Here is a 16,423-nt window from a genome sequence, read left to right on the forward strand (position 1 = left end):
TTCCTCCTGATGAAGCTGAAAAGACTTGATTCAGACAGGAAATTCTTCTGTGGCTTTTATTTTATCGGGCAACTGGCTGTCTCTGGAATTTTCTACATGAACTTCAAGCTCTGTGCTATCAGACAGCTCTCAGTAGCTCTTACTTCATCCTCTGCAGGGTCCCTATTCTTGGGGTGCCTTTGCTTTCTCCCACTGTCCTTCCACTAAGGCTCCTCCCTCTAGGGTCTCTCTTGCTACTTTGTTGCTCCCCACCTCCCCAGTACCCCTCATCCACACTCCCAGTCAACTGGAAATTCCTGGTGTTCTGACTTTAAGTTAGGACTATGATGCTAGAGTTAATTGGATAAACTACTTCCTGTTGAACTTAAGCCAGATAATTAATTGTCTGGTTTTCCCAGATAACACTGACCAAGCTCTTAGCGAGTGTGAGACTTTTCAACACTTGTTGTGTGGGCGAGGGTTGTACGTCTGTGTGTGTGTGTGTGTGTGTGTGTGTGTGTGTGTGCCTTGTGTGTATAAAGAGGGAAGGAAAGGGCAGGGTGCTTTTTAGCAGTCTGTACATGATCCTGTGCAAACCAGACTACTCTCAAAACAGCTAAGCACGGATATGGTCATTGACCAACCAAAGTGATCAAGGAGGACTTTTTAAGGAAGTGATGCTGAAGTCAAAGACGGAAGGCTGAGTCTGAGTTATCAAGGTAAGGGAGGTAGGTGAGAAGGGGGATATATATTAAGTTTCTGAAAACAGTCTTATTTTTCAATACTCTGCTCCATGCAATGATTTGAACAATTTGGTTACTGTACCATTAACTGCAATAAACTAATTTAAAGAAATGGTGCCCTAGCTGCATGGATTTTCTTTTTCTATAGAGTAAGTCAAAGACAATCTATCCATGCCTCTTTCCTATCCTAATGGCCGTCCTCTGGCATAACAAGCCCTCAGCAGTCTTCACCTGACCTTTCTCTAATGTTCTTTATGCTCTGTCCTTGCAGCTCCCAGATCACACTGTTCTTTTTGGACCTCTGTACCCTTGAGCAGTCTTTTTTTTCCTTTCCTCTGAGTTATTTCCTTACTGTTTGGATTTGGCTGCCAAGCTCTTGACTTTTTTGCCAAAAGCCAACTTAAAAATCATCTCCTCTAGGAAGCCCTCCATGATTAAGGACATCTTCCACTATAGCATTCTGGTGTCTTACGCTTCTCCATATTTGGCACATGTGTCGGTATCATGTTTCTTTGAATATGTTACCCCTCTGGCCTATCAGTAGTGCCTACCATAGTGTTGGGCATAGTGTAAGTGCCTAGCAAATATCTCTTGAACGAACAAATAAACAGTGGCATACCTTTCTATATTCCATAACTGTAATGTGCATGTATAACCATTCACCCAGTAGCAATAAACAGGAGCTCAGATAGTGAACATTTGGACTTTCTCTTTTGTTGGGTAATTGAAAAAAGGTACATAGTCAGTCCATGAAGTATAATTCTGTGTTTTAGTGGGTAAATTGCAGATGTCTATCTTTAAAAATAATTTTCTTAAATGTGATAAAGTTTATTTTTTGGTTCGTATTTGTTAGGCTGTCATAGTGTTTTAAAATATCTGGCTTAGATCACTTAAATTTTTAAAATTATACTTCAAGTAGCTATTAGCTTAATGATATTATCTATTAATAGAGATTCCTACAGGAGTAAAGGTACCTGCAATTTACATGAAATCAGAAAACTTGGTGTGATTAGTAGCATCACAACAAACCCAGCATGACTATTGTAATGACTACATTTCCCATCACTGTAATTATCTCCTAAAACTTTTATTGGGAACATTGATTGCCATTTGCTCACTCATTCACTTTGAGAAAGTGGACTGATGAACATGTGCCAGGAGTGAAACAGTGGCTGTGCAGGTCCTCTGGAAAATACATGCTGGATGATTACAAAATGAATCATTTGTATCAGCCAGGAGAGCTGTCTGATCTTTCTGGGTTCAAAATAAATGATAGATTTCTTATTTCTTTCAATTACTAAGAATTTAAGTGAAGAAGATGAACAGGAGATGGTATTCTAAGAGAAAATGTGAGATGATTATTCCTACTTGAAGGACGTTAGACAAAATGTCACATCCCCTCCCCGCTGTAGTGTATCATTCCCCTTCATGCAATTGAGGGAAGGTGGAGATTTGGCTCCTTGAATCCGTCCACTTCTCTCCATTTTCACTGTTAAGTCTGTAAGCCAAGCTGCCATTGGCTCTTGTCTGGACTACTGCAACTGCCTTCTAACTGCTCTCCCCACCTTCCACTACGCTGCTTTCCAATTCATTCTCTCTACTGCAGACAAAGTGCTCTTTCTAAACAGCAAATCTGATCATGTCACTCCCCTGCTTAAAGTACTCGGACTCCCCGAGTCTTTATTCTGGTTTATAAGGCCTTTCACTATCTGACCCTCTCTTAGCTGTGCAGTCTTATAACTCACCATATCCTGGCCACACGGAAGCAGAAGGGCTCTTCTTCCTTACCACTCCCCTCCCACCCTGTCTTTGATCTAACTTCTGATCACCTTTCAGGGTTAGATATTCCCCTCTGCATTCCGAGGGCATCCTCAGCTGACTTCTCCTTGTGCACTTATCACACTGTCCTGAAGTTGCCTCTTGTCTGTTTCTGCCCTGTTCTGTAAACTGATGAGAGCAGAGTCTGGGTCTGACTGGTTCATCTTGTATCCTTAGCACTAAGCGTGGCGAGAAGACAGCCAGACACGGCTAATAGAGGGAGCAATTCTGTTTTCCAGTTTTGCTTGTTGCTGCTTTTAATTCAGGTCAAAGGCAAATGTTAATTTAGCCTCAGTGTCTATTTTTAGGCATTGCTCCACACTTTCCCTATACTAGGGATTTTCTTTGTGGAAGATCGCTCAAAGAACAGAATGAAAAGTGCGATCGTGGTCCTCATTGGTTGTTCTGAGCATAGGAAATATCACTGTGGGTGACCATGTTTAGTCTGTCCCTCCCAGACCCAGGCAGTGAGGACTAGAGGCTGATCAAACAGAATTTCAGGGTGTGTGTGCGCATGCGTGTGTGTGTGTGTGTGTGTATGCGCACACACATGCCTGTGTGGGTATTTAGGTGTGTTGTGTTGCCGGGCACAGGAATGGGTTAGCTTTGTTAGAAATGAATGCTTGTGAGTTCTTCTGATAAAGCAGTTGCTGGGCTCTGCTTTCTTTGCCAGAGAATGACCCATGTGTGTCAAAACGGTATGTCTCAGAAAGGAAAAAGTTGCCAGTCCTAGAAGGTTACCCTGAGATGTATTGATCACTACTCTGGTCATTAAAACTAGCCCAGTTTTAATGACCAGAAAAGTTTTCTTTTAGTCTTTTTGGATATGGCTATGTATGTGTGTATATGTGATTAGCATTGGAGCAAACCAATTTAGAAGAATGTAGCTTTTATCAAGAAAATGAAATTGCAGAATATGAAAAAGGTAACCTGGAGTATCTAGTTACAGATTGGTGGTAGAGATCTTGATTTGAATTTTTGGCATTTGTTAAAATTATTTTGAATGCTCATCTTTTTTTAAAAAAAAGCTTTTTTTCCCCCCTTCAAAGTCTCCCTGTAGCTCCCATTGAACCCTCTTGGGAGGTATGTTACACAAACCTTGCTGGATTGCTTCTTTCTGTCCCAGACTAACAGAGAATTGTGGCAACCTTTTGACATCACTTAACTGTGTGGCTGCAATGGGCACCTTCGAGCTGCATGTAGCCCTTTGTCTCACGAATAGTGCAAATTGGGTAATGCGTTTGAACAAGCCTGATGGATTCCAACCAGGATAAAGACAGAGTAAAGAGTGAGGGAAATCTAAAAGATGCCTGTTTCACTCCCTCCCTCCGCTTCCCAGTGCTGGATCCCCAGAGTCCAATGTAAGCACCGAACAAGTTGGCTTACAGAGATATCACAGAGCAAGGCTATGTGTCATTTGCATTTCCTGAAAAACAATCAGGTGGTGAGAGCCTGCCGTGGGCTGCTGGCAAGAAATTCAGTGATTATATAGCCACCCAAACAATTTCTTCTTCCCCCACTTTTCCGTTTGGGCTTTAATTTGTATCTTGTTTCTTTAAGCAAAACAGCTGACTTGACTTGTGTCTGACTTCTGGGAAAAACTGAATTCTTCTGGCAGGGGCTAAGTAACCAGAGAGCAGCAAATGAAAATTTCACTCTGAAACACGCCCACACTCACCCACACACAGACTTGTGGGCTTGTCCGCAGCACTCTCTGTGGTTTGGAGAGAGGGATTTGGAGAATATTTGTGTATTATTTGCCTTTTTAATTTCCCAGCCCATTTTAAGGGGTCAGAGCTATAAATCTCAACATGGGATGTGGGAAAGAGAATTTTTGTCTGATCAAGAGGCATGTGGATTCTTAAAAGTTGAGAAAAACCGTGATGGCGAGAAGTTGGGTTGCTTTGTGATTTCTCTCAGCCCTGCTTTTATGGAAAAACCTTGTTAGGGAAGGAGGTCAGAAAGGCAGAGAAACTAACAATAGTTGAATGTTCAGTTCCTGTTCATGCACTTTGAGTGAATTAGCGTATTTAATTTTCACAGCAAATCTGCTACTCCACCTATTTACAGATGATGAAAATGAGGCTTGGAAGGATTCAGTAATGTGCTCAAGTACACCCATCCCGTAAGAGATAGAGTCAGAACTCAACCCAGATCTCTCTGATGCCAAAGATAGATCCAATTATATCACTTTAAATCACTGGGGGGAAAATATCTAAACCTACATATCTGTGATTGTGGGGTTGCTTCTCCACTTGTCACAGCCCTGTCTTTTCTCTTGCTCCCTTGCTTGCCTGTCTCCCTGCTTTGGAACACCTCATTAATGCCGGGTAGCTCCAGGGAACAACCTGAGTATGGCAGGCCTGCCTTCCTTTTGAAGTTGTACATGGCACCAGCTTGCATGTTTTTACGCTGAGTTGGGAAGGAACATTTTTTTCTTGTTTTTAATTTATTTGAATTTGAAGGATAATGGCTTTACAATGTTGTATTGGTTTCTGCCATGCAGCATGAATCAGCCGTAATTATACACATGTCGTCTCCCTCTTGAACCTCCCTCCCACCCTCTACCCCATTCCACCCCTCTAATTGTTACAGAGCACCAGGTTGAGCTCCCTATGTTATACAGAAACTTCCTACTAGCTAGCTATTTTACATACGGTAACGCATATGTTTCACTGCTACTCTCAGTTCATCCCACCCTCCCCTTCTGCTGTGTCCATGAGTCTGTTCTCTATGTCTGCATTTCTATTCCTACCCTGAAAATAGGTTCATCAGTACTATTTTTCTAGATTCCATACAAATATCTTAATTTATGATATTTATTTTTCTCTTTCTGACTTACTTCACGTTGTATAACAAGCTCTAGGTTCAGTTTACTGAACTAAAATGAAATTCATTCCTTTTTATGGCTGAGTAATGTTAGATGAGAATACCAGACCACCTGACCTGCCTCTTTTTTTTTTTTTTTTCTGACCTGCCTCTTGAGAAACCTATATGCAGGTCAGGAAGCAAGAGTTAGAATTGGACATGGGACAACAGACTGGTTCCAAATAGGAAAAGGAGAACGTCAAGGCTGTATATTGTCACCCTGCTTATTTAAATTATATGCAGAGTACATCATGAAAAATGCTGGGCTGGAAGAAGCACAAGCTGGAATCAAGATTGCAGGGAGAAATATCAATAACCTCAGATATGCAGATAACACCACCCCCTTATGGCAGAAAGTGAAGATGAACTAAAAAGCCTCTTGATGGAAGTAAAAGAGGAGAGTGAAAAAGTTGGCTTAAAGCTGAACATTCAGAAAACTAAGATCATGGCATCTGGTCCCATCACTTCATGGGAAATAGATGGGGAAACAGTGGAAACAGTGAGAGAGTTTATTTTTGGGGGCTCCAAAATCACTGCAGATGGTGATTGCAGCCATGAAATTAAAAGACGCTTACTCCTTGGAAGGCAAGTTATGACCAACCTGGATAGCATATTTAAAAGCAGAGACGTTACTTTGCCAACAAGGGTCCATCTAGTCAAGGCTATGGTTTTTCCAGTGGCCATGTATGGATGTGAGGTTTGGACTGTGAAGAAAGCTGAGCGCCGAAAAATTGATGCTTTTGAACTGTGGTGTTGGAGAAGACTCTTGAGAGTCCTTGGGACTGCAAGAAGATCCAATCAGTCCATGCTAAAGGAGATCAGTCCTGGGTGTTCATTGGAAGGACTGGTGCTGAAGCTGAAACAATACTTTGGCCACCTCATGTGAAGAGTTGACTCATTGGAAAAGACCCTGATGCTGGGAGGGATTGGGGGCAGGAGGAGAAGGGGATGACAGAGGATGAGATGACTGGATGGCATCACTGACTCAATGGATGTAAGTTGGTGATGGACAGGGAGGCCTGGCGTGCTGCAGTTCATGGGGTCACAAAGAGTCGGACACAATTGAGTGACTGAACTGAACTGAATGTTCCATTGGGGCTTCCCTGGTGGTTCAGCTGGTAAAGAATCTGCCTGTAATGCAGGAGACCTGGGTTCGATCCCTGGGTTGGGAAGATGCCCTGGAGAAAGGAAAGGCTACCCACTCCAGTATTCTGGCCTGGAGAATTCCATGGATGGTATAGTCCATGGGGTCACAAAGAGTCAGACACAACTGAGTGACTTTTACAATATTCCGTTGTATATATGTACCACAACTTCTTTATCCATTCATCTGTCAATGAACATCTAGGTTACTTTCATGTCCTGGCTGTTGTAAATAGTGGCATGCATGTCTTTACACCCACTTAGGAAAGAACATTTTTTTTTTTTAAGATTTTTTTTTTTTTTTTTTTGAGCAGCTTTAGGTTCATAGCAAAACTGAGAGGCAATCACAGAGATTTTCCATCTACTGCCTGCCCCCACACATTCACAGCCTCCCCTGTGTGGGACGTTGGTCTCACACCAGAGTGGTATATTTGTTACAACTAATGAACCTACATTGACACATCATTATCACCTGAAGTGCAGAGTTTGCATTAGAGTTCACTTCTAGAGGTGTACATTCTATGGTTTTAGACAAATGTGTAATGACATACATCCATCATTATAGTATCATACAGACTATTTTCACTGCCTTAAAAATCTTTTATGTTCCACCTATTCATAATTCCTCCCTTGTCCCCGCAGTCCATGGAAGCCACTGACCTTTTTACAGGCTCTATAGAAATAGTGTTAGTCACTTGGGTGTGCCTGACTCTCTGTTAATCCACCTACTGTAGCCTGCCAGACTGTAGCCCGCCAGGCTCCTCTGTCCTTGGGATTTCCCAGGCTAGAATACTGGAGTGGATTGCCATCCCCTTCTCCAGAGGATCTTCCCAACCCAGGGATCAAACCTGAGTCTCCTGCACTGCAGGCAGATTCTTTACCATCTGAGAAAGACCTACAGCCTCTATAGTTTTAATATATATATGTATATATATATTTCTTACAGCTGGAAAGGTAAGGCTATGGGATGATTTGTTGAGCTCACCATTACTTTTCCATCCATTCAGGACTGGCTTGTACATTTACACTGAGTCAACAATCGACACACATTCATGAAGGCCTGTACTAGTCACCTGCCTGGGAGATACAGGAGGACTCTAGCTGCAGTTAGGGCTTGTGAGCAGCTTAACAATCTGGTTAGTGGGATGGACAAGATATATCCATCTCCATATCTGTTTCGATCTCTGTATCTATGTCATTGACTACAAAATTAGAGCAGAGAGAAAAATTTTCAGGGCTTCCAACACCTGTTAATTGAGAAAGTGAGTAAATATAACCAGAAGGTTTTGAAAAGACTTGAAATTGAACATGTTATTTTTTAGAACCTGGTAATGCCTGCTTATTAGCTTTTTATGAGGATAGATAAGGGTTATTTTTTTTAAAAAAGCTCCTCTTTTGTACAATAGTAGCCCAAATAGTCAGGGGTTGGCAAAGCCTTTTCTAATGTTTATTGGAGCAGCTGTGGAAATAATTTTGTACCATTAGGAATAAATTTGGGATTGGGATTTATTTTAAGGCTTTCAAAAACTGGAAGTGCTCTGGTCTCAGAATTATTTTTTACTAAACATTGTCTCCCTGGCTACGTTTTAGGTGCTGGCTGAATTCCTCACAGTGGATTGTGTTAGCATTAGAAATGCTGTTGAATGATAGTAATGACAATAAATTTCATTGGAAAAGACCCTTATGCTGGGAAAGATTGAGGGCAAGAGGATAAGGGGGCGACAGGGGATGAGATGGTTGGATAGCATCACTGACTCAATGGACATGAGTTTTAGCAAACTCCGGGAGATAGTGAGGACAGGGACGCCTGGCAGTGGTGTAGTTCATGGGTCACAAAGAGTCAGACACGGCTGAGCAACTGAACAACAGCAACAATGACAATAAATACATGTATTAAAGGATGGAATTGGGTTCCAATTCTGTTTGGCTAAACTTGATATTTGACTTTGCTGACTCAGTTTGGGCATCCTTAAATATAATTTATATGTACTCTTACCTGGGCACAATCATGCTTGAAAAAAAAGTGAACCCTTGAATACAGGTGCTTTGAATGCAAATTGTTATATATTTCCATCAATACGTTTTACAGATTGACTTCTTAGTCCAGAAGGAAATCTTCCCTGTACTGTCAGTTCAAGCTGACTTCCAAATGAGGATTGAGTAAACATGGTGGGCAAGGAGGCTGGGAAGATCTTGACTTTCCAGGGGCAGCATTGCCACCTTGCTGCCACCATGAATGAGAACTGCATTCTTTTTCTCACGGTATCTGATTCTGGAAAGACAAGTTGCACGTTTTGCTCCCAATACATAGCCATGTACCCCAGCCTCTTTCTCACCCCATTCTCGCTTTCTCTTCTCTCAAGCTCACTAATTCTCTGTCTCCATGGGAGCTTCCAAGAGAAACAGAGTGAATCATTCAGCAAGGAGAAAGCACCACCCAAACATCAACCATCAAACACCTGGAATCCTCAACACTGATTTAGAATCCACTTTCTTATGGTTTCTCAGTAAGGCTATATAACAATGTACAGAGAAGAGAAAAGTGGTTCATCTAATGAGGGCCAAGGAGACAAACTGAAATGTACTGCATATACTCTGAGTCAGGGCCCAAGGGAAATATACAAAATATGAAACTTGTTTTTGGTCTCTAGGAGCATAAAATCAAGTAGGGAAGAAAAGCATACTGACAGTTTATGAGACAGGATGAGACAGGTTATAGCTTTTACCACAGCATCACTTTGCTTCCATTTTCAAAATACAAAGCCCTCTTTCCTGGCTCTCAGGGCTCCTGGAAATCCATATGCCATCTCTTTCACTGTCCACAAAAGTATGCTGGTAGCAGATGGACACCTTGTCTGGGTGAGGGAGCCACAATCAAGATTGTCTTCTATAGTAGACTCTCTCCCAGTTCAATTCACAGCCACTCCCAGTACCATAAATGGATCCCCCAGTGCTTGGACATGAGAGGTTCAGATTCTTGGTCTCAGAGTCCTGACCTCTTTCCTTTCTCTGTAGCCCTGGCAGACTCATCCCCAAGGTCTGGAACTGTCTTTTCATATATCTTTCTTTTGTAAAAAAATTGATTTTGTTTTTGGCCTCACTGTGCAGCATATGGGATCTCAGTTCCCTGATCAAGGATTGAACTCATGTTCCCTGCAGTGGAAACACAGAGTCTTAACCACTAGACCAACCAGGAAAGTCCTTAGATCTTTAAAACACATAATTTATGAGTTTGGAAAAATGGAACCACCTTCCTATTCTCATTATGTAGATACCCTGATGATGATTACTATCTTAAGGACTGCTAAGCTGATCTTCCTTCTCATCTCCTGTTAAAGGGGAGAAAAATAAAGAAAGAAAATGAAAGCACAAGAATGGTTAATTATCAAGTAAGCAAAAAAAAAAAAAATGTGCTGAGCAGCAGCAAAATAACAAACATTTTCATATACGTTATTCTATTTAATCTCCATAATAAAGACCACAAAGTGGTTGTTATTCTTCCCATTTCATTGAAAAAAAAGTTGGGTCTCATAGGAGTTAAACAACTTGCTCAAAGTCACACAGTTAACAGAGCCAATACTGCTTATATTTCTGTTGTCTAGGACAGTATTCCTTCTACTACAGCTTCTCCTAGGTCAAAAGAGGAAGGACTTCCTGTGGGTTGGAATGTTCTCAGGGCAGGTTTATGAGGAGGAGGTATCTGAACTGGCTCTTGACTGAATTACAGGCTTTGGCTAGACAGTGGAAGAAGGCAAACCTATTTCTGGACTGGGAGGATTTGCATGACTAAAACCACAGGTTGGGAAAGTGGAAGGTGTATTTGGAAGACTATGTGTAGTCTGCGTTGGCTGGAGAGGAGGGTTCTTTCATAGAATGAAATGGCATCCAGCCAAAGAGAGGAGAACAATGAAGACGGTTCTGCCATTGTTGCAATTCGGGAGTTTCAGGCACCTCTGTTAAATGAGGATAAACAGGGCTGACCTTCCCTCATAGGCAGTCTGGGATTCTGAATCATCAGTGACTGGGAAGTGGCATGCTCCATTATTTGAGGCATGATATTATATCCACCAGCTATTTTGTGCAGTTGAATTTTTGTTCCATTGAAATGATTCTCTCAGTGTGAGCTCAATAGCAACGGGCATGATGGTGGTTTTTCTGTGTTGCCAGAAACTAGGTCTGAATTTCTTCCAGCTCCTCCTGCTCTAAAGCACCTCTTATGATTAATTAACCTTTTGTGGAGTAACTAGGACATCTGTGTGGGATGAGATGTACTTTGGTCAGACTTCAGTTTTCAGTTGTTCAGCAAGAGGGTAATTAATTATAAGAGCTGAATCTGAACAGAAGATTGTTGGAGGAAATCCAAATGAAGCAAAACATCTAATTATCAATGAACAGGAAGGGTTTTTTTTTTTTATTGTTGTTGTTGTAGGAGTGAACAAAATACTTAATGCGATGTAAATAAGAGATAGTAACAACTTAAGATGTCTTCTTGTGGTGTACACATAATGCAAAAAGTGTGAGATATTTGTATTTTTGGAGATACAATACAATGAACTAATTGTAACAAATAGGACAAATAGGAAACAGAGGCCAAGTTAGTGTCTGAAATAAATATGTATTCCCCCTGAGATAATTGTTATGTTGACTTTAACAAGGATATATCTAGAATCATCTGGTATTATTGCCCCTGACAAATAACAGTAAACACCTCTTGTCTACAGAAGCAGGTTGGATTACGATGCAAAATAAGAGATAAAATTCAGAAGCTAAAAACAGTTTAAAATCAATTTCTTTAACATCAATGGTTACTGTGATAGAGATGTAGCTAGCTTTTTGAGGTGAGTCACCTCTAGCATTTAACTCACTTCTACTTGATACAATCTCCCCAACCCCACCACTAAGCCTGACAGCCAGAGATTCTAGCTTGACTTACTTAACTATGATGAGGGGGTACCTTAGTGGAAATGTGAGAAATTTCCACTCTCAAACAAAATGATTCTCAAGGGGTTGTGCACATTCACCAATAACTTCTATACAAATGCTGCATGATTCAATTTCTATAGGGGAATGTGATTCTGTTACCAGAAGGGGGGACCCTTCTAGGGCCCAAGGATGGACTCTTGTCTAACACTAGGAAATGAATTGTCTAAGGAGACACATGTGCTGACAAAGCAAAAGACTTTCTTGGAAAGGGATATTGGAGAATAGGAGGGTAAGGGAAGCTAAGAGAACTGCTCTGCCACGTGCCTCACAGTCCCAGGGTTTATGGTGGTGGGGTTCCCCTTCCAGGTTATCTCTGGCCAATCGTCTTGCCTGTGTCCATATTTGGTCCAGTTCAAGGCCATTCCTGGCAGTGTGTGCATCTCCCAGTCAAGATGGATTCCAGTGCAAGGGTTTCTCTGAGGTTGGTAGGATATATTAAGGGCTGGGGTCCCCTCCCTCTTCTTGGCTCTTCCCAATTCTTCTGGCTGGCAGTAGCTAGTCAGTTCTGAGTCCCTTATCAGGCCCTCCTGTTGTGAGATAACTCACAAAAGCGGTTATTATCATGGCTGGCCAGGGCTGGCAGTTTTGGTCAATGGCTCCGTGACAGCACTAGTTCATGTTTATAAATACTATCAGGCTCCCACTGGTATGAAGATGCTGTATCCTCTCTTACCTATTTCTTCTGCTGCTGTCAAATAATTTCAATTCCTACTTTTCTTTTCTCTCTACTTCTGCTGTCCTGTGTTAGAACTTGCTGCCTACTCTTTGTGTCTCTTAGTTATCATAACTTTCCATTGTATGTTGCTGTTGGGAGACAGCCCTTTGTGGGTCTCTTGTGTTTCTGCACATCTTTCAAGCAGAGGCACTGACAACTTATTCGCGACCATCTTTTCATGAGTGTGTATTGGTGAGCAGACTTGGAAGATGGAGACAGTGTTTCCCTCTGGAGCAGAGGGCAGCTTCACTTGCCATTCAGTGTAATAATATCTCTCTTATGGGGGCAAAGATAAGAAGGTTTGCTAGTAACTCATTATGAAAGATTTAGGTTTCCTAAGTTTGAATTTTCTCGGTGTTAATTGCTTAGTTGTGTCTGACTCTGAGACCCCATGGACTGGGGCCCACCCAGGCTCCTCTGTCCATGAAATTCTCCAGGCAAGAGTATTGGCTGCTGCTGCTGCTCACTTCAGTCGTGTCCGACTCTGTGCAACCCCATAGATGGCAGCCCACCAGGCTCCTTTGTCCCTGGGATTCTCCAGGCAAGAATACTGGAGTGGGTTGCCATTTCCTACTCCAATGCATGCATGCACTCTAAGTCGCTTCAGTTGTGTCCGACTCTGTGCGACCCTGTGGACAGCAGCCCACCAGGCCCCTCCATCCACAGGATTCTGTAGGCAAGAATCCTGGAGTGGATTGCCATTTCCTTCTCCAGGGGATCTTCCTGACCCAGGGATCGAACCCAGATCTCCTGCACTGCAGGCAGATTCGTTACCATCTGAGCCGCCAGGGAAGCCCTGAGTTTCCTCAGCTGTGATGCAGACCCACTGCATCACCTGGCTGCTCTGTGTCACCCTTTTGGTGACTAAAGGGGTGAAGGACAAGGGGAACCAAAGCAAATATGATGTTTACGCTGCCTGCTGTGCTGTAAGAAGTCCCTTGTCTCTGATTCAGGTGTCTTGTGTCTCCTGCACCATCCACAACAGTGTGGCAGGATAAATTGCTAGCTTGCAAGAAAAGTCAGATTTCTTAATACTTCTTGACATGTATGTCTTACGTCCAAACTCCCCCAGAGAATCTGACTGGGTCAGGTAATCACCATCTGGTACAGAGGACTCCTGTAATATTGATTCTTTTTTTCCCTTCTAGTTTTATTGAGATATGATGGACATACAGCACTGTATAATTTTAAGATGTACAGTGTAAGTATTTGACTTGCCTGCATCATGGAATGATTATCACAATAAATTTAGTGAATATCCATCATCTCATATTGATACAAAATTAAAGGAATAAAGAAAGTTTATTTTCCTTGTGATGAGAACTCTCAGGATTCACAATCTTAACAACTACAGTAGTGTTAATTATATTTTTCACATTGTATATTCCATCCCTAGGACTTTATCTTATAACTGAAAGTTTGTATTCAATACATTCGACTGCCTTCATCCAGCTTCCTCTCCCATCACTGAACTCCCAGATAAGACCCTCTTATAGGCTAGTCAGTAGATCACTGCTTTTGGATCAGGTACTTGTGCTTCGACCAGTCATCTGTGGCCAATTTTTCAAGGTCACTTTGTTCAAATATTGGAAACAGTGAATGAGGGACAGGAACTCATTGAAAGAGGATGTGAGCTTGGCAAACCCTGTTAAGTTCTCAGAAGCAGACATTGTATCTTGCACTTTTCGTAGACCATCTAGGAAAAGTTACTGAGGAAATGGCAAATTCACCTTAACTCTCCTTCATAATCTGGGATTTGCAATATTATATTAGTTTCAGGTGGACAACATAGTGATTTGATATTTTAGATTATACTCTATTTAAAGTTGTCATAAAATATTGGTTATGCTTCCTGTGCTGTATATTATATCCTCTGTCTTATTTATTTTATACTTTGTGGATCTTTTCAATAAGTACTATACTATTACATGATCCATGGTTGGTTGAATCCATGGATACAAGACCATCACTATGGAGGGTCAACTGTAAAGGTACACATGAATTTTTGATTGTTTGGGGGTTCATGCCTCTAACTCCACGTTGTTAAAGTGTCAATTGAACACAACTTTATGTGTGGAGATTATATATTAATATATTATACGTATTCTATATCTATACATATGTGTCATTGTTGTTGTTCAGTCACCCAGTCATGTCCGAGTTTTTGTGACCCCATGGACTGCAGCATGCCAGGCCTCCCTGCCCTTCACCATCTCCTGGAGTTTGCCCAAGTTCATGTTCATTGCATCGTTGATGTTGTCCAGCTATCTCATCTTCTGACACCCTCTTCTCCTTCTGCCCTCAATCTTACCCAGCATCAGGGACTTTTCCAATGAGTCACCTGTTTGCATCTGATGACCAAAATACTGGAGCTTCATATTCAGTATCAGGCCTTCCAGTGAATATTCAGGGTCGATCTCCCTTAAGATTGACTGGTTTGATCTCGCTGTCCAAGGGACTTTTAGAAGTCTTCTCCAGCACGACAGTTCAAAGGCTTCAATTCTTTGGCATTCTGCCTTCTTACAGTCCAGCTCTCACATCTGTACGTGACCACTGGGAAGACCATAGCCTTGACTATATGGACCTTTGTCGGCAGAGTTATGTCTCTGCTTTTCAACACACTGTGTATACATATAAAACTTATATTTTATACGTATAAACAGTAAGCATATAAAATATAAATTTTATGCATATATACATATAAACATACATATAAAACATATACAATTTCCACACACACATACATATTTCTATCTATCCACACACATACATATAATCCACATATCTCTATCTACCCATATACCTATCTACATATATCTATATTTATCTATCTATATTTCTGTTGAGAGATATTTGTTATGAGGAATTGGCTCACGAGATTTTAGAGGCTGAAAAGTTTCACAGTCTGTCATCGTCAAGCTGGAGATTCAGGAAAGCCAGTGGTCTAATTCAATCTGTGTTCGAAGACCTGAGAGCCAGGGACCTTGATGGTATAAACACCAGTCTGAAGATAGGAGATGAAATGTTACAGCTGATGCAATGAGGCAGGAAAGAAAGGCAAGTTTTTCTTTCACCTTTTGTTCTATGCAGGTCCTCAACCGATAGGATGATGCCCACTCACACTGGTGAGAGTTAATCTACTTTACTGAGACCACCAATTCAAATGCTAATCTCATCCAGAATATCCTCACAGTCTGCCCAGGAATAATGCTTAATCTGGGCACCCTATGGCCAGTTTAGTTGACAAAAAATTAACTATCACAGTCACCAGGAGGGAAGTTAGTTTGAAAATAAAGGTGATACTTGGAGGAAGAAAGAGCCAAAACAATAGCAAAAATTGGAGCCAGAGCCGTAATCAAATTATCCCCAAAGTCTATATAGTTTCTGGGCATGACACTTATGTAAGCCAATAAATTAACTTTACTATTAATATCAGTTTGAGCTGGATTTTCTATTACCTACCAACAAAAACATCCCAAGTGATTCATGTAGTAGTTTTCATAACATCTAAAGTCACTCAAGGATAATATTGGAGGTTACACAGGTCATACAGACATCTTTCTGAAGTTGGGAGAGTGCATTTTAGCCCTGGAGAGGTCAGATGCAAGTCTCATAGGTGCAATTCACTGTTCTTTCCAGTGCTGGAGATGATATTATCCATAAACTGCTGTGGAATGAATCCATGAATACTGCCTATTGCTTTTCATAACTTATCTGTTATTTCCTGACTCTGATCACACCTGCTTCATCATTAATGGGCTTTTGCTGCAGAATTTGGAGGATGAGATTAGTTACTAAAGAGTTAAATGAAAAGACCAAAAAAATCATGCTGTTTCCACAAAACAGTGACCCATGTCATCTTGGCCTCCACATTCTTTAGGGGTGGGTTTCCATACTGGTGATTCAGCAGGCCAGGCCATACTACTTAATCAGAAGTTATAATTTTGGTTTGAACTGGTCAGTGGTCCATTATAGTCTACAGTTTACATCTTGTGGAAAATGGAGAGATTAATCATTTTGCTGGAGTACAATCTTATTTTCTTCAGAAAATAATTAGACCTAGAGCTGTGTTTTAGATCTCAGCACTGCCCTTTGGTATTTAAAAGAATATCCTCTTTCCTAACTGAAAACTAACATTAAAAAAAAAAATAATAAGTCAAGACAGAGATGGCCC

The 16,423-nt window shown here is 41.3% G+C and overlaps 1 long non-coding RNA gene across 1 annotated transcript in view; it reads left to right on the plus strand.

Annotated features, from left to right (window-relative positions):
- Positions 1 to 569: 569 nt before the first annotated feature.
- LOC122698946 overlaps positions 570 to 16,423 on the plus strand; it is a 107,409-nt gene continuing 91,555 nt past the window's right edge. Inside the window, exon 1 of the long non-coding RNA XR_006342461.1 lies at positions 570 to 698. This is a non-coding gene — a long non-coding RNA (uncharacterized LOC122698946). The remainder of the gene's footprint in view (positions 699 to 16,423) is intronic.

This window comes from Cervus elaphus, chromosome 8, assembly GCF_910594005.1.
Source record: "Cervus elaphus chromosome 8, mCerEla1.1, whole genome shotgun sequence".
Taxonomy (NCBI): domain Eukaryota; kingdom Metazoa; phylum Chordata; class Mammalia; order Artiodactyla; family Cervidae; genus Cervus; species Cervus elaphus.